The 25,647-nt window shown below is 38.2% G+C and overlaps 1 long non-coding RNA gene across 1 annotated transcript; it reads right to left on the reverse strand.

Annotated features, from left to right (window-relative positions):
- On the reverse strand, positions 1–24,731 carry LOC129033269 (uncharacterized). The gene is made up of 4 exons (XR_008501566.2): positions 24,521–24,731; positions 23,994–24,202; positions 7,196–7,351; positions 1–599 (listed from the first exon to the last, which is right to left on the reverse strand). It is a non-coding gene; the product is annotated as an uncharacterized LOC129033269 (long non-coding RNA).
- Positions 24,732–25,647: the final 916 nt, after the last annotated feature.

The raw sequence follows: 25,647 nt of genomic DNA on the forward strand, positions 1-25,647 counted from the left end.
TTTTTCCAGATACTGTCTTTGTTAAACTTTAGAATTTTGTTATAAATTCATGAAATACAGTCTACCTCAAAGGAGGCCCACATTGGACCCACCCCTAGTGAAACGACTAAATTAACAAGATAATGCATTTATAACTTGCTTCCTTGTTCATAAAATGCTTACATATATATTAATATTTCACTTGATTCTCAAACCAAATTTTTGAAGTAGGTAGGCATTATTGTCCATTTTCAGATTTCAAATTATGTATGTGCTCATTGAAAATTAGTGAGTGGGGAAACTGAGCTTCAAAACTTGGTATTCTGACGCCAAAGGCTATGGTCTTGCTGTTGTATCATCCTGACAACCCTAATCATGAGCCAGAGGGCCCCTGAGTCTGTCCCTCAGGATTCAGGGGTAGAAGATGAAGGTTACACACAGTCAAGTGTCGGCTAGACAATCATACTTTCTGTCACATAACTTCATGAAGTCCAAGGGATCAGAACCTCATCTCATCTTTATTTTCTTCAGAGATCCAGTATAGGCTCTCACATTCAGAAGCAGAAGAGCAGATCAATCTTAAATTTTAATGTGGTTTTGAGGCCCTTTGTGATTCATGCCTATGGAGACAAACTTGACTAAGGTGAAACCCCCAGTTTCACAGATGCATTTCTGCCATGAGTATATTTCATTACAAAGAATGCAAAAGAAAGAGGACAGAAGTCCCTGAATAAGGCAAAAACTTGCAAGCGATGGGGTTCAGGACATATTACCCCAAAATATGTCACCTTGGCATTTGAGAAAAATAGCAGAAGCAGGAAAGTTACTCTCTGACCTTCTCCCACCCTCCTTCCCTGAAGCAAGGTCAAAAGACCCACATCTTAGAAGTACCATTCCTGTTCCTGGAGATAACAAACATCCTTGTCTGTGAAGACCCAGGGACATATTACCCCAAAATATGTCACCTTGGCATTTGAGAAAATAGCAGAAGCAGGAAAGTTACTCTCTGACCTTCTCCCACCCTCCTTCCCTGAAGCAAGGTCATAAGACCCACATCTTAGAAGTACCATTCCCATTCCTGGAAATAACAAACATCCTTGTCTTTGAAGACCCAGTGACATAGAGAAGAATCTGTACAAACCTGCCTTGCTAACCCACTTAGTCCAATCATACCTCTCCATGACTATCCACTTCTCCATTAAACCTAGCATACAATACACATAGGTTTACCTGTTCTTTGGATCTTCATTTCTTTATGAAGTCTCCCATGTCACATAAACTTTATAGTAAATAAATATTTGTGATTTTTCTCTTGTTAACCTATTTTTTTTAATAGAGGCCTCAGCCATAAAACTAGCAATAGGTGAGAAAAGAAATCTTTTCTTCTCTACAAGCCTGTTTCCTTATGTATAAAGTATAAAGAAGAGGATTAAATCCATTTAGGTCAAAAAATTCTCTGATTCAAAAAGTACATTGGCCTAATCATATTCATAAGCAATAAAAGAAGTACTGTACACATTTCAAGCTTCTGATTTTATTTTTTAAAATAGCATTATCTTTATGTGTCATGAAGATATGTAACAGTACAAATTTTAAATATATTTTGCTGTTATCAGTTTACTGTTTATTATTAGTTGACTATTTACATGATTATATAATTTGTTGCAAAATGCTCTGTGTTTTCATAATTCTTCAGAAGTGTGGGTCCTAGTCAATGTAATGGGACTTTTCCATTGGACCTACATGGAAAGCCAAATAATTTTTTGCATTGTTTAAGAATGTACAATTTATACTTCCATACTAATACATACAGAACTACTGGCCTATCACTGAAGAATATCTAAAGGACTATCAATCAAGTCCTCAGTCTGCACCCAGCATAAAGAAAATTCTTTTTCAATGAGAACCCTGAAGAAGCAGCCTTTTCATTGTTGCTATTTCAATATCACTGTGGGAGGCAATGCTTGGGCACTGACTGGGAACTACCTCCATAAGCATATGAATAAAGTAAGAGCTTTTTAAAGCACTTTCTAAGAGGATTTGCAAAAACAGACTTTCTGGGAATGAATATTACCTTCATTTTCAATAGGAGGCCATGTTATCATAATAAAAATAAGCTATTGGATCTTCTCACATATATTATAATTTTAAGAGTTTTAAATAACAAAAGGGACTTAATATATCTGAAGATTAAATTACTGAGAAATGACATTTATTTTTAATCTTAAAAATTAGTATTGTAAAAGGCTTTCTAGTGAACAGAAATAGAGTGCTATATTCAAGCTGAAAAGCTTAAAAATAATAATTCATTATTTGTTTTATGTCCTTCAATTTTTAACAGTTAATATGTCAAGAACAGCAGATACACACATTCTTTCTACTCAATATTGTAATAATTATAAATCAGCATGATTCAGGATATAACAGTTCTACTTCTAAGTTTGGCTTAAATGGTAATATTTTTTAAATCCAGTTTAGTATATTATTCTTTTTAAAGTTCCTTTAAGAAACCTCTCAAAATAGATTCTTATTATACTGAATTTAACATGAGTAACAAATGAGTTAAAAGGAGTTTGCAAGCTGACAACTTGTTTATAGTTTTTACAGATAGAGCTTAAACTAGTCAGGATCTTACAAAACTTCTGAGAATTTAGGAAAACCAAATAGGATTTGTGTTGCTTCTGTGTAAGCAAATCTTTGTAAATTTGTTCTTGTCTCTTTGTGACAGATGATGGCAAACAGTCAAATGGTACTCTTCCCTACCAGGGTGGCATTTCCTGGCAGCTTAATCACCCATTTTTAGGGTGTTCTTCCACTCATAGAGATAATTTTGCCTTCAGTCTTCCTCTTAGCAAGAAAAGTGAACATCTCATTTTCATTAACCTTTTTGTCTCATCCCAGCCAGCTAAGAGTTGATGGTGAAATATCAGACAACTGAGCAAGTAGAAATCAGTTTTGATCTCTAATGCCTAACCTTTACTTGGCCCTTAATACTGCCTTGCAATTTTACACTCCTGTAGTCAACTCACTCTCCTATATTCACAATAATTATTTCAAACATCTACTCATCTCTTATACTCTCATGACTTTGCATCCTCTCTTAAAAAAAAAGTGTCATTCAAAAACTTTCTTCAACCCTTCAACTTCCTGCACCAAATCAATGCTACAACTCCCCTATATTCTTTCTGATCTGTAAAAATGGAGGAAGTGTTTCCTCTTACATGCAAGGCTAATCTCTCCACTATTCTGGCATCTATTCCTTTATATATTTCCAGGAATCTCATGCTTTTTGCTCAAGTTTTAACTGTTTTCAGTAAGCAACATATTTAAATGTCTAAAATTCAAAAATTACAAAGGGATTAAGACAGAAAATTTCTTTTTTATTTCTAGCCCCAGTCATCTATCTTCTCTTAGGGGCAGGTGTCCTGCCAGAGATATTCTATGCACACCTAAGTAAATCCATACAAACATTTTCTCAAGCTTAAAAAAAAAGCAACACACTTTATACATTGTGGCATATCTTGCTTTTTTCACTTAAACTATATCTTAGACACAATATTAATTCACAAAGTATTGATTCATTCTTTTTAAATTGCATAGTATAAATTATGGATGTTGCATAATTTATTTAATCTGACCCTATTGATGGACATTTACATTGTCTCCAAACTTTTAATATTATAAGCAACATTGCAATGAATATTTGTGTACATTATTTCACGTATCTGAAAATATGTTTATGAGTTAAATTCCTATTAATGGGATTACTTGGCTAAAGGGTAAATGCCGTTGTAATTATGATAAATATTGCCAAATTATCCTCTGTAGAGATCAAATCAAATGACAGTCCCACCAAAAATGTATGAGAGTGTAGGGGCCATGGGAAAACATCCCCTTTGCGCTCTGAAGGTTTGCTGAAAATCACTAAGAGGCAGGCTAAAAGGAGAAAAGGCATATAAAATTATTTGATTATACTTTTATGTATATGGGAGCTTTCAGAATGAATACCCAAAGAAACAGGGAAAACTGTCTATTTTTATGCTCAGGTTAAATGAAGTATATACAGCCATGTAGAAATATGACTGAACACAAAGGATATGATCTAATGCTAATAGACTGAGTGGGGAAACCCAGTAAGGCCTGTCTGCCTAGATTCTTGACCTTTCAATCATGCATTTCTTCCTTCTGGATATGGGGCAGGACCCTCTCTGGAAGTCTTATGACCTACAATCAAACAAGACAAGTCAGATAATTTCTTTATGGCCAATTTTTACACAGAAAATGGGGGCATGGGGGCAAACTGGAGTAATATTTTTAAGTTTTATGGCTGGTTTTAGGGGAAAGGGGCTCTGGTTTCTGTGATCTGCCTTGGGAAAGATGGATTCTAGTTGTGGCTAGCCTCAAGGAAGAATGAAAGGCCAGAGACAGGAGGGTAGGAGAAGGTCAAAGAAACACCTTTGCTTCTGAGGCTACTCCTGAAGCCTTCATTTTGGGGTATTATTTTCTAAGCCCCAAGAAGCAGTAAAACTCACCCAACACAAGGCCATCACAAAGGTTTTGCTGATTTCATAATTTTAATTAACATTTTGCCTATTATAAGATTGAGTCTCTTCAAATATTTAAAATCCATTTGTGATTGCTTTTCTCTGTTCATATCCTTTTCCTATTTTCTCATGTTATACTTTTAGGAAATTGAATTGTAGACATTATTTATATGTAAAGATGGCTTTTGTAATGTGTGTTGTATTTTTTTTTTGCCATGCAGGAAATTTTTTATAATCAGATTTATTAAAGTTTTACTTTGATGACTTCTGGCTTTTGTTATATACTTGGAAAATCCTTTTCTAATCCATGATTACAAAAAAAACTTATGGTTTCTTCTATTACTTTTGTAATTTATATTTTGAAGTTTTCTTCATATAAATTTTACGTATTTCTTGTTAAGATCATTTCTAGGTATTTTATCATTTTTATTGGTATTGTAAGTGGATTTTGTCTTTTATTAGATCTCCTAACTCACTGTTGTTTCAATATATGAGGGCTGCTAATTTCTGCATACAAATTTTTTAGTCAGTCACCTTATTGAATTCTGATCTTAAAAAAAAGTTAATTGTCTTAAGATTTTCACAAATATAATTATATTACCTGCAAATCATAATAATCTAACCTCTTCCTTTCTCATATTTAAACCTCAAAATTCTTTTTCATTTTCTATGTTTGGTATCCTCAGAATAATGTTAGACAATATTGTAATAGTAAGCATTCTTGTCTTGTTACTCAGGTAATCTTACATCTTAAAACACCTTCTAACTTCCTAATATTATTAGTTTCTCCCTACTTGCTAGATCTTTTTAATCTTGAAAAACTCTCTGTGGATGTCATGCTGACTTGCAGCCACTGCTCTCTCACCTTTCTTTTAAATGTCTTGGAAAAGTTATCTACAGTTGACCCTTGAACAACATGGGTTTGGACTCCATGGGTTCACTTACATGTGGATTCTTTTCTGCCTCTGCTAACTTAGAGACAGCAAGACCAACCCCTCCTCTTCTTCCTCCTCCTCAGCCTACTTAATGTGAAAATGATAAGGATGGAGACCTTTACGACGATCCACTTCCAGTTAATAAATAGTAAGTATACTTTATCTTCCTTATGATTTTCTTAATAACCTTTTCTTTTATCTGGCTTACTTTCTTGTAAGAGTAAAGTATATCATACATATAACACACAAAATACCTGTAAATCAATTGTTTATGTTATCAGTAATGCCAACAGTAGACTATTAGTAGTTAAGTTTCAGGAAGTCAAAAATAACATGTGGAATTTTGACGGTGCAGGGAGTCAGCACCCCAACTCCTGCATCATTCAAACGTCAACTGTATTCTTTTTTTTCTTCTTCTCAAATTCTCGTCTTCCATTTATTCCACCATTAGTTTCAACCTAGCTTCTGTTTCCATTACTAGGTAGGTCAGGTGCACTGACCTGTCAATAATGTGGTCCTGAAGAAAGTCTTTTGTGGTAGTGACAGTTGCAGGGAAACTGAGCTTCAGAAGTGATCATGGCAGCAGTGTAAAAAGTCGTGTCTAATGCATAGTTCAAGTCTCCCTGCTGCCAAATGTGGCAGCTAGTGTCCATTGACTGCATCAACAGTATCTTCTCTTGATTACGTCTGCAACATTTGGTTGGGCATTGTTTCCGCTGCTGGACTCTAATGTGGTTTACCACACCTCTCAGAGATTTAATACATTACCTAACATCCTTTAAACAAATTCAGTGTCTGTTTATATTAGCAATTGTTTGCTTTCTGTTACTTGCTCTTGCTGAGATTACCAATGTATTCATTCAATCATAGTATTCAACATAATTACTTCCTCTTTCTAGAAATATTCTTGTCTCTCAGTTTCTATGATGCCACATTTTAATTTCCCTTTTTCCTCTGTGGCCACTTCTCATTTTCTTTTTCTGGCACTACCTTTTCTTCAGCATGTCATTTAAATATTCCCATTTCTTAGGATTAGACCTTATCTTCTCACAATATGCTCATGTCCTAACAGATCTCATATATTTACATGGCTGAAAATATAATCAATTTGCTGATGACTTCTAAACTTACTTTGCAGCATAGATTGATGTTATGAGTTCTACATCTACATATATAACTACACTCAGCATATCTGCTTGTATATCTCATATGCAATTTGAACTCAAAGTTATGATATTTGTCCCTAAAATTGTCTTATCTCAGTGAATTACATCATCATCTACCCAGTGCTCATGTCAGAAATCTTAGAATCATCCTTCACTTTTTCCATCTTACCCCCTAAATCCAACCAAGCCCCAAGTCCTATCAATTTCTTTTCAGCTCTGTCAACTTCTCCACTTTTATCACTTTGGATCTAACTACCGTAATTTCTTATTTGAATTCTTATATTCACTCTTGAATTCACTCTTATTTTCACCAAATCCATTCTCTTCGTGGCAGCCAAATTGCTCTTTTTAAAAATGGAAAATTGATATATCTTCTCTATTGTGAATCCTTCAATGGGTTCCCGTTGCTGTTACAATGAAATCCAATATACTTCATACAACCCATAAGAATATCTTTTTCCTGGTCCCTTTTGACATCATTAGGCTCTTATGCCATTATTCTATCCTGTATTAGTCAGTGTACAGCTGGAAAAACAGAATCCAAGAACCGTTTCAATGAATGAAATATTACCTGGAGGTCAGGAAGCTGTTATCCCCTTCCACTAGCCTTTACTTTCCTTTGATATGTTGGAGGCACTGTGCCTATTTCTGCTGCCTTGTAACAGAAATTAATATGAAATGTGTTTACCAAAGACTTAACAAAATGTAGTCTGCAGGCTTTCAGCTCCTGTGATTGAGAGGGGAACACAAATAAAAGGCATATGTTCCTGCTCTAATTTTTTCAAATTAACCAAACTTCGCTTCTAAACCCCTCTATCAAGACACACACACACACACACACACACACACACACACACACACACACAAGCACTTTCCATAGGGTTAATATTAATTTATCCTTTGGGTCTTAGCCTAAACAACAGTTCATCAACAAAGCTATTTTTGTCCCCAACATATTAATTTTGTTCCCTCAGTATGTATCTTCTGGCACCCTGTGCCTTTCCTCATAACATTCATAAAATTGAGACTAAATAATTAAATGCATGATATTCATTTAATATCTACCATTCATGCCAAACTGAAAAGTCATAGAAATGAAAGACATATATGACTTATTCATTGCTACAACTCCACTGGATGGAGCATGGAAGATGTGGAATAAATATTTGCTGAATAAATGCAGTGTATCTTCTATTAGAGTATTCAAAAAGGCAGTTCCTTCATTTATTGTTAATAATCCCTTCAGGGACAAAAACTGTTTGGAATGGTTATTTTACCATAGGCAAAAGAGTCCCTTTCTCAGGGATTTCTCTTATGTTATACAGAAATTTACCAAAAAGTGACATATTCATTGTGATGATTAATTTTAGGTGTCAACTTGACTGGACTAAGGCATACCCACAGAACTTGTAAAACAATACTTCTGGGTGTGTCTGTGAGGGTGCTTCCAAAGGAGATTGGCCTGTAAGTCAGTGGACAGAGTGAAGAAAATCTGCCTCCATTTGGGCAGGCACCATCCAATTGGCTGGAGGCCCAACAGAACAAAAAAGGATAGAAAAAGATTTCCCCTCTCTCTCTCCTGGAGGTTGGATGCTCTCCTCTCTCTGTCCTTGGACATCAGAACTCCAGGCTCTCTAGCCTTAGGACTCCAGGACTTACACCAGTGGCAACCCCACCTTGGATTCCCAGGCCTTTGACCTCAAACTGAGAATTACATCATCTACTTCCCTGGTTCCAAGGCTTTTAAACTTATACTGAGCCATGATGCTGGCATTCCAAAATCTTCAGCTTGCAGATAACCTGTGGTGAGACTTCTCAGCTTCCATAATCACATGAGCCAATTCCTCTAATAAATCCTATCTATCTATCTATCTATCTATCTACTATGTACCTATTTATCTATCTATAAATCAACCATATATCTACCTATCTATTTACCTACCTACTTATCTACGTATGTATCCTATTGGTTCTATCTCTCTGGAAAACCCTGACTAATATAATTGTATTGGAAGCACGAATGCCTAGATATTTTTCAATAATTGAATATATTTCACATTAATTTAAGTAACCATGAAGATAGTTATGAAAATAGATAGGAAAGGAGTCCCAAAAAAGAGAATAATTAGAGAGCAAAGATTCCCTCTAATCTTGAGGTTCTAGCACATCTAGTTACAGAAACACAACAAAATCTGTGAAAACTGATTTTCACAGATTTGAAGACAACAAAATATAAAAACAATGACATCTGTAATGTTAGCACATTGGGAAGTCAAGGTGCAAGTCCAGGAGTTTGAGACCAGCCTGGGCAACATAGCAAGATCCTGTCTCTACAAAAAAATTTAAAAAATTAGTTGGACATGGTGGGGCACACCTTGGTCCCAGCTACTGGGAATACGAAATCAACAAAATCTGTTTACCCAAATATTCACATACATTTTATGCCATAATGATATTTTCAAATAGTGAATGGCAACAGCTGAGCATTAAAGTATTTGATTATGAAACAAATAGAACTGATTCCTTTGACAAGCTGGCTGATAGTGCTCCAATTTAATTCTATCTATTAGGTCAACTCCTTTGGCTCTTTATTCCCATAACAAAAAGACTCTAGGGTAGTACAAGAGGACAGCTGAACTATCAGCAGACTGTTATCTTTGAAGCTGGGTTCCTGATTCTGAAATTAGATTTTAAGAATTCTAATATTCAGTGTTGGATCTATTTTTAAGAGGTGAATTGTACCTATGCTCTTCCATCTTCAGCTACTTATAATATAGCCATTTATAGGTTCTGATTTGTGGGGGAGGGTGGAGATAATATTACAGTCAATGAACTTTGAAATTATTGCTGAGAGAGAGGAAAGGGTGACAAGAGAAGTTACATTAGTGTTAGTAGAAGAGCTGAGGCCAGACTGGCTTGTCTGTCATAATATAAAAGAATCTTGGAAGATGTTTGGAGTCCAGGGTCTAAAACCCCTCGTGGCCTTTTAGACACCAAGCTCTGTGCCAAAGGGTGGAAGGCTGTCCTACCACATTACAAATCTAAGCCCAGGGCATAGCACCCCTCATGGCTTGGATGGAATCCAGGGCTCAGGGCATAAAACTCCTCGTGGCCTCTGAAATGTGCACAGACTTGTTGGTTGCTCTCCCAGGCTCATAAACATGTTTTCCATTATCTCAGGTAGCAGAGCATATTATATATGCGTCAAAGAAAATGCTAAACCGTCACAGCTGCGCTTGATGCACCACTATCTTTCTACCACCACGTCCTCATGTCATCACCTGTTTATCCCCACATCCACACGTCCTCACCACCTGCTTCTTTGATCACCAATAAATAGTGTGGGCTCCCAGAGCTCAGGACCTTCACAGCCTCCATACCAGCATTGGCCCCCTGGATCCACCTTATGCACTCTTAATTTGTCTTTTCTCATTCCTTTGACTCCACCAGACTTTGTAGCCCCCACGGCCTGGTGTTGGGTCTGATCACCCCAACACATTAGAAGGTAATTGATGTAGTTCATCTAGGAATGCTTTTTTCTCAGAGAAATAAGAAGCAGTGTCATCCAATAAGACTGTATGCGCTAAGGAAATGGATGGAGGCTTGAGGAGAAAGGGAAAAATTTGAAGCAGTCACTGCAAAGGCTTCAAAAAGATGACTATAGATTCTTGCATAGCTTTGAGAACCTGAAGAGAAGTTTGACACCATGAAATATCAGGAATTATAATTGGCACCTTGTTGAGATTTTATGAAACTACTGATAGGTATGGCAGGAGTGCTGAATGCCATTAGTGAGGGTTAGCAAAGCACACAAGGGCTGATGAGCACATTATTGAAAAGTTTACCATGAAGTCCAGTCTGAATATAAAGGCAGAAAAGCTAAATGGGAGTAATGGATTTGGAGATAAGTATTCTAAGACAAAAATTGGAAGACAAGGAATAAATTTAACAGTGATGATAAATTGGTAGGAAAATAGGAGGCTAGGATAGAAAAAACTCTTAAATGAGAAATTCCTTCTGAGACCAGAAGTTCTCAGGAGATTGAAAACAACTGATTTTGTCAAGGACTTCAAGTAGAAGCAGAATTAAAAAAATAGACACAGAAGTCCAAAGCAGGGGAGGGGGGTTGTTGAAGAAGGGCTACAAACAATGGTCTAGAAGTAGATTACCCAGCCCTATTTCAAGCAACATGGGTTGAAGAAAGTGGAATAAACAGAAGCTTTATTTTAGAAAAGGCTGCCGAAGATCTTAAATTTTAAGATAAAAATTCATGTTTCATTTAGTTTGAGAAGCTAGAGTGAGATGTTTGTTTATGGTGGAACAGGGTCCTTAAGGGCCTTATGAGGAAAAAAAAGAGACTACTCAGGAATGGAGTGGGCCTAGGGCCTAGGGAGGCAAGCTAGATAAGTTAGTTAGAAATAAACTGAGTTTTGATTTCCCAGGCATGATGGCCGAATAGGAACAGCTCCGGTCGGCAGCTCCCGGTGAGATCAATGCAGAAGGCGGATGATTTCTGCATATCCAACTGAGGTATCTGGTTCATCTCACCGGGACAGGTTAGACAGTGGGTGCAGCCCATGGAGGGCAAGCTGAAGCAGGGTGGGGTGTTGGCTCACCCGGGAAGTGCAAGGGTTGGGGAACTCCCTTCCCTAGCCAAGGGTAGCCACGAGAGACCGTGCCAAGAGGGAGGGTGCTATCCAGCCCAGATACTACACTTTTCCCACGGTCTTCACAACCCATAGACCAGGAGATTCCCTCAGGTGCCTACAGCACATGGCCCTGGGTTTCAAGCCCAAAACTGGGCGGCTGTTTGGGCGGTCACCAAGTTAGCTGCAGTAGTTGTTTTTTTGTACCCTAGTGGTGCCTGGAATGCCTGTGAGACAGAACTGCTCACGCCCCTAAAAAAAGGGCTGAAGTCAGGGAGCCAAGTGGTCTAGCTCAGCAGCTCCCATTCCCACAGAGCCCAGCAAGCTAAGATCCACTGGCTTGAAATTCTTGCTGTCAGCACAGCAGTCTGAAGTCGACCTGGGATGCTCAGGTTTGGTGAGGGGAGCAGCATCTGCCATTACTGAGGCTTGAGTAGGCAGTTTTCCCCTTACAGTGTAAACAAAGTCCCCAGGAAGTTGAGACTGGGCAGGGCTCACCATAGTGCCGCAAAGCCGATGTACCCAGACTGCCTCTCTAGATTCCTCCTCTCTGGGCGGGGCATCTCTGAAAAAAAGGCAGCAGCCCCAGTCAGGGACTTATAGATAAAACTCCCATCTCCCTGGGAAAGAGCACCTGGGGGAAGGGATGGCTGCGGGTGCAGTTTCAGTAGACTTAAACGTTCCTGCCTGCCGACATGGAAGAGAGCAGTGGATTTCCCAGCACAGTGCTCGAGCTCTGCTAAGGGACAGTCTGCCTCCTTAAGTGGGTCCCTGACACCTGTGCCTCCTGACGGGGGGACATCTCCCAACAGAGGCCAACAGACACCTCATACAGGAGAGCTCTGGCTGACATCTGGTGGGTACCTGTCTGAGATGAAGATTCCAGAGGAAGGAACAGGCATCAATCTTTGCTGTTCTGCAGCCTCTGCTGGTAATACCCAGGCAAAAAGAGTCTGGAGTGAACCCCCAGCAAACTCCAGAAGAACTGCAGCAGAGGGGCCTGACTATTAGAAGGAAAACTAACAAACAGAAAGCAACAGCATCAGCATCAACAAAAAGGACAACCACACAAAAACTGCATCCAAAGATCACCAACAGCAAAGATCAAAGGTAAATAAATCCACGAAGATGAGGAAAAACCAGTGCAAAAAGGCTGGAAATTCCAAAAACCAGAATGCCTCTTCTCTTCCAAAGGATCACAAATCATCACCAGCAAGGGAACAAATCTTGATGGAGAATGAGTTTGATGAATTGACAGAAGTAGGCTTCAGAAGGTGGGTAATAACAAACTCTCCTGAGCTAAAGGAGCATGTTCTAACCCAATGCAAGGAAACTAATAACCTTGATAAAAGGTTAGAGAAATTGATAATTAGAATAACCAGTTTACAGAAGAACATAAATGACCTGATAGAGCTGAAAAACACAGCATGAGAACTTCATGAAGCATACACAAGTATCAATAGCTGAATTGACCAAATGGAAGAAAGGCTATCAGAGACTGTTGATCGATTTAATGAAATAAAGCATGAAGACAAGATTAGAGAAAAAAGAATGAAAAGGAATGAATAAAGCCTCCAAGAAATATGTGATTATGTGAAAAAGACCAAACGTACGTTTGATTGGTGTACCTGAAAGTGATGGGGAGAATGGAAGCAAGTTGGAAAACACACTTTAGGATAATATCCAGGACAACTTCCCCAACCTAGCAAGACAGGCCAACATTCAAATTCAGGAAATACAGAGAACACCACAAAGATACTCCTCAAGAAGAGCAACCCCAAGACACGTAATCATCACATTCACCAAGGTTGAAATGAAGGAAAAAATGCCAAGGGCAGCCAGAGAGAAAGGTCAGGTTACCCACAAAGTGAAGCCTATCAGACTAACAGCAGATCTCTCCGCAGAAACACTACAAGCCAGAAGAGAGTGAGGGCTGATATTCAACATTCTTAAAGAAAAGAATTTTCAACTCAGAATTTCGTATCCAGCCAAACTAAGCTTCATAAGTGAAGGAGAAACAAAATCCTTTACAGACAAGCAAATGCTGAGGGATTTTGTCATCACCAGGCCTGCCTTACAAGAGCTCCTAAAGGAAGCACTAAATATGGAAAGGAAAAACCGGTATCAGCCAACGCAAAAACAAACCAAAATGTAAAGACCATTGACACTATGAGGAAACTGCATCAGCTAATGAGTAAAATAACCAGCTAGCATCATAATGACAGGATCGAATTCACACATAACAATATTAACCTTAAATGTAGATGGGATAAATGCCCCAATTAAAAGGCACAGACTAGCAAATTGGATAAAGAGTCAAGACCCATTGGTGTGCTGTATTCAGGAGACTCATCTCACATGCAGAGACACATATAGGGTTAAAATAAAGGGATGAAAGAATATTTACAAAGAAAATGGAAAGAAGAAAAAAAAGCAGGGGTTGCAATCCTAGTCTCTGATAAAACAGACTTTAAACCAACAAAGATCAAAAAAGACAAAGAAAGGCATTACATAATGGTAAAGGGATCAAAGCAACAAAAAGAGCTAACTATCCTAAATATATATGCACCCAATACAGGAGAACCCAGATTTATAAAGCAAGTTCTTAGAGACCTACAAAGAAACTTAGACTCACATACAATAATAGTGGGAAATTTAACATCCCACTGTCAATATTAGACAGATTAACGAGACAGAAAATTAACCAGGATTTTCAGGACTTGAACTTAGCTCTGGACCAAGCAGACCTAATAGACATCTACAGAACTCTCCATCCCAAATCAACACAATATACATTCTTCTCAGCACCACACAGCAATTGTTCTAAAATCGACCACATAATTGGAAGTAAAACACTCCTTAGCAAATGCAAAATAATGAAAACCATAACAGTCTCTCAGACCACAGTGCAATCAAATTATAACTCAGGATTAAGAAACCTACTCAAAACCACACAACTACATGGAAACTGAACAACCTGCTCCTGAATGACTACTGAGTAAATAAGCAATTGAAGGCAGAAATAAATAAGTTATTTGAAACCAATGAGAACAATGACACAATGTACCAGAATCTCTGGGACACAGCTAAAGCAGTGTTTAGAGGGAAATTTATAGCACTAAATGCCCACATCAGAAAGCAGGAAAGATCTAAAACTGACACCCTAACATCACAATTATAAGAACTAGAGAAGCAAGAAAGAGCCAACAAATTCAAAAGCTAGCAGAAGACAAGAAATAACTAAGATTAGAGCCAAACTGAAGGAGATAGAGACACAAAAACTCTTCAAAAAATCAATGAATCTAGAAGTTGGTTTTTCAAAAAGATTAACAAAATAGATAGAACACTAGCCAGAATAATAAAGAAGGAAAGAGAGAAGAATCAAATAGACACAATAAAAAATGATAAAGGGGATATCACCATGGATCCCACAGAAATACAAACTACTATCAGAGAATACTAATAAACACCTCTATGCTAATAAACTAGAAAATCTAGAAGAAATTGATAAATGTGTGGATAAACACACCCTCCCAAGACTAAACCAGGAAGAAGTCGAATCCATGAATAGACCAATAACAAGTTCTGAAATTGAGGCAGTACTTAATAGCCTCCCAACCTAAAAAAGCCCAGGACCAGAAGGATTCATAGCCGAATTATACCAGAGGTACAAAGAAGAGCTGATACACTTCCTTCTGAAACTATTCCAGACAAAAGAAAAAGAGGGACTCCTCCCTGACTCATTTTATGAGGCCAGCATCATCCTGATACCAAAACCTGGCAGAGACACAACCAAAAAAGAAAATTTCAGGCCAATATCCCTGATGAACATCGATGTGATAATATTCAATAAAATTCTGGCAAACCGAAACCAGCAGCACATTATAAAACTTATCCACCACAATCAAGTCGGCTTCATCCCTGGGATGCAAGGCTCGTTCAACATAGGCAAATCAATATACATAATCCATCATAAACAGAACCAATGACAAAAACCACATGATTATCTCAATACATGCAGAAAAGGCCTTGGATAAAATTCAACACCCTTCATGCTAAAAACACTCAATAAGCTAGGTAATGATGGACCGTACCTCAAAATAATAAGAACTATTTATGACAAACCCACAGCCAATACCATACTGAATAGGCAAAAGCTGGAAGCATTCCCTTTGAAAACCGGCAGAAGACAAGGATGCCCTCTCTCACCACTCGTATTCAACATAGTATTGAAAGATCTGGCCAGGATAATCAGGCAAGAGAAAGAAATCAAGAGTATTCAAATAGGAAGAGAGGAAGTCAATTTGTCTCTGTTTGCAGATGACATGATTGTATATTTAGAAAACCTCATCATCTGAGCCCAAAAACTCCTTAAGCTAATAAGCAACTTCAGCAAAGTCTCAGGATACAAAATCAATGTGCAAAAATCACAAGCATTCATATAGAGCAATAATAGACAGAGAGCCAAATCATGAGTGAACTCCCATTAACAATTGCTACAAAGGGAATAAAACACCTAGGAATACAACTTACAAGGGATATGAGGGACCTCTTCTAGGAGAACTACAAACCACTGCTCAAGGAAATAAGAGAGGACACGAACAAATGGGAAAACATTCCATGCTCATGGGTAGGAAGAATCAATATCATGAAAATGGCCATACTGCCCAAAGTAATTTATATATTCAATGCTATTCCCATCAAGCTACCATTGACTTTCTTCACAGAATTAGAAAAAACTACTTTAAATTTCATATGAAATCCAAAAAGAGCCCATATACCCAAGACAATCTTAAGCAAAAAGAACAAAGCTGGAGTCATCATGCTACCTGGCTTCAAACTATAGTACAAGCCTACAGTAACCAAAAGAGCATGGTACTGGTACCAAAACAGATATATAGACCAATGGAACAGAACAGAGGCCTCAGAAATAACATCACACATCTACAACCATCTGATCTTTGACAAACGGGACAAAAACAAGCAATGGGGAAAGGATTCCCTATTTAATAAATGGTGTTGGGAAAACTGGCTAGCCATATGCAGAAAACTGAAACTGGGCTCCTTCCTTACACCATATACAAAAATTAACTCACGATGGGTTAAAGATTTAAATGTAAGACCTAAAACCATAAAAACCCTCGAAGAAAACCTAGGCAATACCATTCAGGACACAGGCATGGGCAAAGACTTCATGACTAAAACACCAAAAGCAATTGCAACAAAAGCCAAAATTGACAAGTGGGATCTAATTAAACTAAACAGCTTCTGCACAGTAAGAGAAACTATCATCAGACTGAACAGGCAACCTACAGAATGGGAGAAAAATTTTACAATATATTCATCTGACAAAGGACTAATATCAAGAATCTACTAGGAACTTAAACAAATTGAAAAGAAAAACAAAGAAGCCCATCAAAAAGTGGGTGAAGGATATGAACAGACACTTTTCAAAAGAAGACATTTATGCAGCCAATAAACATGTGAAAACAAGCTCATCATCACTGGTCATTAGAGAAATGAACATCAAAACCACAATAAGATACCATCTCATGCCTGTTAAATAGCTATCATTAAAATGTCAGGAAATAACAGATGCTGGAGAGGATGTGGAGAACTAGGACCGCTTTTACACTCTTGGTGGGAGTGTAAATTTGTTTAACTGTTGTGGAAAACAGTGTGGTGATTCCTCAAGGATCTAGAACTAGAAATACCATTTGACCCAGCAATCCCATTACTGGGTATATACCCAAAAAATTATAAATCATTCTACTACAAAGACATATGCACATGTATGTTTATTGCAGCACTATTCACAATAGCAAAGACTTGGAACCAACCCAAATGCCCATCAATGATAGACTGGATAAACAAACTGTAGCACATATACACCATAAAATACTATGCAGCTATAAAAAAGAATGAGTTCATGTCTTCTGCAGGGACATGGATGAAGCTGGAAACCATCATTCTCAGAAAACTAACATAGGAACAGAAAACCGAATACTGCATGTTCTCACTCATAAGTGGGAGCTGAACAATGAGCACATATGGGCACAGGCAGGGGAACATCACACACTGGGGCCTGTCATGTTATGGGGGGCCAGGGGAAGGATAGCATTAGGAGAAAAACCTAATGTAGATGACAGGTTGATGGGTGCAGCAAACCACCCTGGCACATGTAACCATGTTACCTATGTAACCTATGTAACCAACGTGCACGTTCTGTACATGTATTAAACTTAAAGTATAATAATAAAAATAAATAAACTGAGTTTTATGTTAAGGTTCTTGAGTGTTGGTTAAAGAAGTTAAGGTAAGGGGATTGGGGGATGGATTAGTTTTCTCCTGCTGCTATAACATTACCACAGATTCAATGGCTTACAACACAAATTTATTATCTTATAGTTCTGTTGGTTAGGAGTCTAACACAGATATCACTGGCTGAAATCAAGGTATGGGCAGGGTTGTATTCCTTTCTGGAGGCTCTAAGGGGAAGATGTGTCTTTACTCTTTTTTTTTTTTTTTTTTTTTTTTGAGATAGGGTCTTCGTCTGTTGTCCAGGCTGAGGTGCAGTGGTGAGATCTCAGTTCACTGCAACCTCAGACTCCCAGGCTCAAGTGATCTTTCTACCTCAGCCTCCAGAGTAGCTGGGACCACAGGTGTGCACCACCATGTTCACCTACTTTTTAAAATTTTTTGTAGAGACAGGGTCTTGTTATGTTACCCAGGCTGGTCTCAAACTCCTGGACTCCCACCCTGATCTCCCAACATGCTAAGATTACAGATATGAGGCACTGCATCCAGCCTGCCTTTTCAATCTTCTAGATAGTGCCATATTACTTGCTTCACTGTTCCCTTCTTCTATCTTCAAAGCCAGTAACCTGTGTCTTACTGACCATTCTTCTGTGGTCACATCTCTTTTACTCTTGTCTTCTACCTTCCTCTGACTTTTAAGGACCCTTGTGATTACATTGTGCCCAACTGGATAATCCAGGATAATCTCCCTATTTTTAAGGTCAGCTGATTAGTAATCTTAATTCTATCTGCAAACTTAATCCCCTTTTGCCATATATTGTTCACAGGTTTGGGAGATTAAAATGTAGACCTCTTGGCGAGTGTTATTCAGGAAGTAAACTGCAGAGGTTTGTAAACAAAAAAGAATGATGCTGAATTAACATAATCTGGTTAATGCAAGTCAGAGTTTATCAGAATTGGTTTTGAGATTTCAATTGGATTGTTGGCAACATGAGCCTAATCAAAATTCCACTCCCGGCTGCTATGATTGATATGCAATTTCTAAACATATGTTTAAAATACTAATTCAGCTTCGGTAACATAGTGAGACCCCCCCATCTCTACAAAAATTAAAAAATCGGCGGGTATGGTGGTACATGCTGCTAGTCCCAGCTACTCGGGAAGCTGAAGTGGGAGGATCACTTGAGTTGGGGAAATTGAGGCTGCAGTGAGCTGTGCTGGTGTCACTGCCCTCCAGCCTGGGTGACAGAGCAAGACCCTGTCTCAGAAGTATAATAAAATACTAATATTAATATTACTGATAATAAAACTACTACCACACCTAACATTTCTTGGGCTCTGTGTATTAGGCCCTTTTTAAACTAATTATATGAACTAACTTTCTCCTGAAATATGGTGAGGAAGAAATAATCATTTTCCCTATTTTCACATGAGGAAAGTAAGATAGTAACTTGCCCAGGGTTATAAGGTGAGGATTTGAACTGAAACCCAGGCAATGTGGCTCCAGGGGTTTTACCATTACATTATACAGACTCCTTCTGTGTGTCTCTCTGGGTTGGGGGACATGGCGTGTCTGATGAATATCCACTTTGGGTTAGATATCAAAGTGTACAAGTTAGAAACAATGCTTTAGGTGATTAATTAGGGCAGGATCTTTTGAAATACCCATGGGGGAAGAAGTGGCTTTTTACTGTACTGAACCTACACAGACACCAACTTCTTTAGTTCAGTTCAATCTAAATACAACAGCAAAACCATCTACTCTTTTCTTTTCCCTCTCTTCCTGTCTTCAACAAATATTTTTTGGTTATTGACAATGTTAAAATAAACTGTACTGGACATTACATAAAGCTGGTTAACTCAGACATGAGACTCCAAGGAACAATATTTAGTGGAAGTAAATGATAAAATCTGCCCTAAAATTTTGCTCAATAATTTGTAAAATCATTAGTTGCATTATTGTAAACCTTTGTCATTTGGTTTTTCCACCCCTATTTTCTTCTCTATGTTCTGTCTTCTAGTATCTCTCTGCCTCTACCCATATTTTCATTACCTTCTTTGAGTGCTTTTTTTTCATCACTTTGCTCTCATGCCTTTTGTTTTTTGCTTCTCTCAGTTGCCTAGATTATTACCTCCTAGCTAGCCACACCATATATTCAACCCACTCTGGAAATAAACTATTTTATTTTAAAATACTAAAATTCCACTGAATTCATTTTCTCCTTTCCATCTGCTTTATCACTTTATTTCATCCATGAATGAAAGTTCAGACCTTCATTCACTCTGCTCCTTATAACAAGTTTTTTTTTACTAAACTCCTACTTATAATTCTCCCAAATCCCCCAACAATATATCCGTCTTCACATTTTTCTCTGACTTTTCCAGCAAATCTAATCTTGTCATTCCCCTACTCAAAATTCATTTGTTCTTATGATCGACCAGATAAAATCCAAAGTCCCTTACAAGGTACAAACAATCCCTACTTATCCATCTAACTTCATTTTTACCTTATCTCCCAATTCCCCTTTGTGTGGTACTCTCTAGCAGCACAGGCATGCTTGTGGGTTACAGAACACATCATACTTGGTCATGCCTCTGTAACTTTCCATCTATCATTCTCCTATTCCCTCTGCTACTTTTCCTGCATCCATATGTAAAATTTCTAGTCATTCTTTAAGACTGTTCAAATATTATCTGTGCTGTGAAGGATTCCCAGTCTCTTTTAGGCAGACCTGAGAGTCCTCCTCTGCTCTCTCACATACTGTATATCCCTCCAATGTTTGCAAGAATATTGTTATTACTATTTGGAGTCAGGATTTGGGGTTTTCTATATCCAGTACCTAACATAGACCCCAGTATATAGTAGTTTAATCATCTTTATTAAAGCTACCTACCCTATTATTTAACCTACCCACCATAATGATATAGTATAGCTCTTCTTTCTGCCTGAATATCAGTTTCTCAAACTATATTTTTTGGAACACCAGCACCTCTACAGGAGTTGTATACTATGAATAGAGTTAAGCTTTAGATAGTTATGTAAACTGTAAGTTTGTTTTCATTGTAAGTTTAAGAGAAAAGTCCAAATAATCTTTTCTCAAATAATTTTTAAAATTTCATTTGTTTGTACTGATACATAATAGATGTACATATTTTGGGGGGGTACATGTGACAACACATTCATGTAATTTGTAAAGATAAAATCAGTATAATTGGGATATCCATCACCTTAAATATTTTTTTTTCTTTCTGCTAGAAACAGCTGAATTATTCTCTTCTAGCTATTTTGAAATACATAATAGATTATAGTAAACTATAGTCACCCTAGTGACCTATCAAACACAAGGTCTTCTTTCTTCTATCAAATTGTATATTCCTTTTGTTTTTAATTTCATAATAATTCTCAAGTGCTAAGTTCGTAAAAAAAATCACCTAAACCATCTAAAAATGAGAAATTTATGTTTGTTTTACCATGACCTGGATGAGGAGCAACAAAAAAATACATAGCATATGTATATATTGCTGAAATGACAACATAATTACCTCCAAATTTACTTATTTCCAACCTATCTCTGCTAACCTGGATTACTGTCAATGAAAGAATAAATTTTGTTCATTTGCCTTGTTTTTATTTACATTAATTGATGGAGTTATGTTAGCTCTGTGACTTTAAGCAGTTCAACTTAGAAAAAAAGTCACTGTTACAAGGGAAGATTTTGGGAAATAGTCACTGAAAAATAAGTTGAGGTCCAATCAGGAATACAGAAACTATACTATGTAACCAAGGGAATATTATGAAAATGCTACACAGGGATGTGGGGATGGTTCTCCAGATCAAAAAGGGAAGCACTGTGGTGACCTAGAGATATAAGCTGTGGGAAGCTGTTACTACCCTTAGAGCTAGAAGGACAAGGGGGAAGGGTTGTGTTATTAGAACTCAGCAGTTTAGAGGAGCCATCCTCCTTAGCTGGGGCTTGGACCTCTGAGAAGTAGAAACAGCCTAGCTGGGGCTGGTACTTTTGAGGAGTCATGAGGACTCTGGGACTTAGAGTGTAAAAGAAGTGGGAGGCTGGAATCAGCTGCTAAAGACAGGATGACAGGTTATTACTGCTGAGGTGATGCTGATAGCAAGAAGCAAATGGAAAAGAACAAGTCCCTTTTCTCTTACTCCAGGGGTCCACATTTCCTCCAGTGACCTCTATTGATAGAATCTGTCAGGAAGCCAGTCAGTAAAGGAGATACACAGTTTGCAGAGTCCTAGCACCAGCCTTACAAAACCAGGGCAGAACTATTAATACAGAGTGGAGAGATAATAGTTTAATAAACAGCACTAATAACAATTATATCAAGAGGGTTAAGCAGTCGTCAGAGTAACCACCTTCCAGCTTAAAAAAACTATACATGATCAATCCTATGTTCAAGACCTTAAAGAAGTATAAATCTCTACTGAATGAGACATGCACTTGAGTATGGTATGACATAATAATCATTTAATCATCCAGGTTGGAATCTATATGGCAGACATTATTCTAGGTACTTGGGGTTTTTGTTTTGTTTTGTTCTGGTTTTGTTTTTTTGGGGGGGACAGGGTCTTTCTGCAGCTGCCTAAGCTAGAGTACAGTGATGTGATCTTGGCTCACTGCAGCCTCGACCTCCTGGGCTCAGGTGATTCTCCCACCTCAGCCTCCAAAGTAGTTGGGACTACAGGAGCATGTCACCACACCCGGCTAATTTTTTTTTTTTTTTTTTTGTATTTATAGTAGAGAGGAGGTTTTGCTATTGATATGGTTTGGCTGTGTCGCCACCCAAAACTCATCTTTAATTGTAGCTCCCACAATTCCCACGTGTTGTGGAAGGGACCCAGTGGAAGGTAATCGAATCATGGGGGCAGGTCTTTCCTGTGCTGTTCTCCTGATAGTGAATAAGTCTCATGAGATCTGACGGTTTTATAAAGGGGAGTTTTCCTGGACATGCTCTCTTGCCTGCCACCACGTAAGATGTGACTTTGCTCCTCCTTGCCTTCCTCCATGATTAAGGCCTCCCAAGCCATGTGGAACTGTGAGTCAATTAAACCTCTTTCCTTTATAAATTACACAATCTCAAGTATGTCGTTATTAGCAGCATGAGAGCAGACTAACACAGCCATGTTGCCAGGCTCGTCTTGAACTCCTGGACCCAAGCAATCTGCCAGCCTTGGCCTCCCAAAGTGGTGGGATTTCAGGCAGGAGGCACTGTGCCTGGCCTACTTGAGTTTTAACAGTGAAAATATAGATACTTGCTTGCCCTTGTGGAATGTTCATTCTAGTGAAAGGGAACAGACAGTAAATTAGAGATATGTCAGATGGTAAGGGCAATGAAGAAAATAAAGCAAGTTAAGGGCATAGGAATTAGGGTGGGGGCAGCTCTTTCATACGATGTGGTCCTGGAGAGCCTCAATGATAAAGTTAAATTTTATTAAAGATTCAAAGGAAATAGGAGGGAGAAAGTCATATGAGCATACAGGGAAGATCTCTTCAGTAAGAAAGACTTGCATTTAATAAGAGTAAGGTTGGTGAACATTTTGCAAGTGGATGGACTTTTCTGTGGTTTTGCAGTTTGTTTTTTATTATTTGCATAATTCTCTTTACAAAAACTGTGATCCTAACTGGGTAACATAAGCTTATTATCAAATATAGTACAAAGTTCAAATATTCTACAAAATATCGTTCACCTCTTCTACTAGAGGAAAAGCTATGCTTCCTCACACAACAGTTTATAAAAAATTTGCTGATGTTAAGAAGAATTAGCTGAAGTACATAATGTCTTACCTCTCCTATAAAACACCTCCTTTGTTTCAGAGTCAGCTATGAAATTCTAATAATAGTCTCAAACCTTTCACTTGGATTATTTGAGTAAATGTAAAATGCCCAGCACTGTACATAATTACTTCTTTGTTAAGATGTCAACCTTTGTTTTTTAGTTAAGAGTTAATGAACCTTGACAATTGGCAAACAATGTTTGAGCCGAAAGTAGGATGGACACCATCAGTACTCTTAACCCAAAACAATGAAACTATTGTTGGCATTAGGATTACGTTGCTTTCTGTTCAGATAATTTTTTTCTCAAAAAATGCATGTATACTTTGTTATTCCATGGTGTCAGAAATATTAATAAGTTAGCTATAATTAAGTATTCCTTAAACAGTTTGTTACTCCAACAATGTGAACTTATCTATAAAGTTAGAAGGCTAAAAACGGCATAGAACGCACTAATACTCTTATGCTAAAGGTTTTTAAAAAATTAATAGTATTTCTGCCCTTGAAAAACATGAGTTGTATATGTAATGTAAAATCTTTTTCTGTGGCCAGTAAAAATTTCCAACAGGAAAGCTTGGGGTGAGTACGTCTAAAATTCATTCATGTGAGGAGAATGTAATTTAAGATTGGGCACTTTTATTATAGAAAGTAGAAATTTGAGTTATCTTACTTTTTAACTTAAAGAATAATCTTGAGAGGTCAATGGTGTCCACTGGAAGGCAAGAACTTGGTTCTGGCAAATACTACCACCACTGGCTGGTATTATTTGCAGAGCACTTAACCTCTGTGCCTAGGTTCTTGTAGCTGTCAAGTAGATAATAGTAACTGCTACCTTCCGCGGGAAGTGAGCTTGTGCTTTGACATCTTTAGTTGAAGATGCTGTATAAACACAAATTATTATTGTTAGAATATAATACATATATGCACATAAAACACCAGCATGGTGCTCTTTTAATGCTTATATAACATCTATAAATAATGCTCTTCCATGCTCTCTCTTCACTTTAGGTCAGAGAAGATCATAGCAGACCACTATTCAATTTCTATAAGTATGGAGGAAATATATTTGTTAAAGCTCCATGTCATCTTTTTGAGACGAACTAAACCTGCTAATTCCTTATGGTCTCTGTAGCAATTGCCTGATGGCCCCCACCCAAGTTAAGCCTTTGGTATTTTTTGAAATGTTGGCTAAATTACTTTTCTTGGAGATGTGGAGCCATCACGGAAAACCTGGGGGAATGAAATTGGCTAGTGATATTAAAATTTTGGTTGTTTAACATTTAACTGAGTCTCAACAACGTGTTAAAGTGCTATCTAAACAGATAATTAGCTAGTGGCTGCGCAGTGGGCTGTCTAAATTTAGCAGTGAAATTAGGTTTAGGGAATGCGAATATAGAAAAAAATTTTCTCAAGGGAAACGGTGGTGTCAGCACAGCTGAGGAATGTCACAATAGCCACATTTTGTCAATTATGATCATCATCAGGGGATCTCCCGGAGCGATGCAGGACAAGGTTTATTCATAAGTGCATCTTGAGGATAGGTGATAGAAAGCCTTGGCTGCAGGAGACAAGCTTACAGGGGACGACAGAGGCAGACAGGCACAGGGAGGGAGGGAAGAGGAAAGGGATGGAGGGAAAAAGGCACTAGACCGAGCGCTGGGAGACTGGAAGGGAGGCAGAAGTTAAGAAAGAAAAAAGAGGTGGGCAGGGTGTAGAATGGCTTGTAGCCTTGGAGGTGAGTAAAGCCTTGTAATCCAGCGGGCGGAAGGTGGGAAGACCCTATTGACTGAAAGCCGAGGACAGCGTGGTCTTGGCCGCAAGCATGCATTAGTTTAGCTGCGACCGGCTAATTTCTGAGCGGCTGATCCTTGTTCAGCTTTCCTGTTACTGGAACACATTTATCGCTATCTCGTGGAGATGACAGGACCTACATAAAATTAATAGTGTCAGGCCTGAGGACTGGTGTCCTCTGCCTTCAATTCGCCCCCTACGCCGGAGAGTCCAAATTGTCCACCCTCCTACTCCCCCCGCGGAACCGATGTGGCAGTGGCTCCAAGGTCAAGCCGCCGGTACTGTGCGAGGCGGGAGGATGGAGAGGGCAGAGCGGGCAGCCACCTGGGGTGAGCGAGGGTCATGGTGGACCACAGACGCTCTTCTTATACGGGCAAATGTTTAATACTTCCCGAGGTCGCTTCTCTGCGATCAAAGGAAAACAGGCAAGAAAATACAACTACACATACGAACATGCAAATGAAACAAAACCAAAGAAAAACACCAACGCACTCGTTGGGGGAAATCCATGGCCTCCTGTTGCCAGTCGCCCG

Source organism: Pongo pygmaeus, chromosome 2 (genome assembly GCF_028885625.2).
Source record: "Pongo pygmaeus isolate AG05252 chromosome 2, NHGRI_mPonPyg2-v2.0_pri, whole genome shotgun sequence".
Taxonomy (NCBI): Eukaryota; Metazoa; Chordata; class Mammalia; order Primates; family Hominidae; genus Pongo; species Pongo pygmaeus.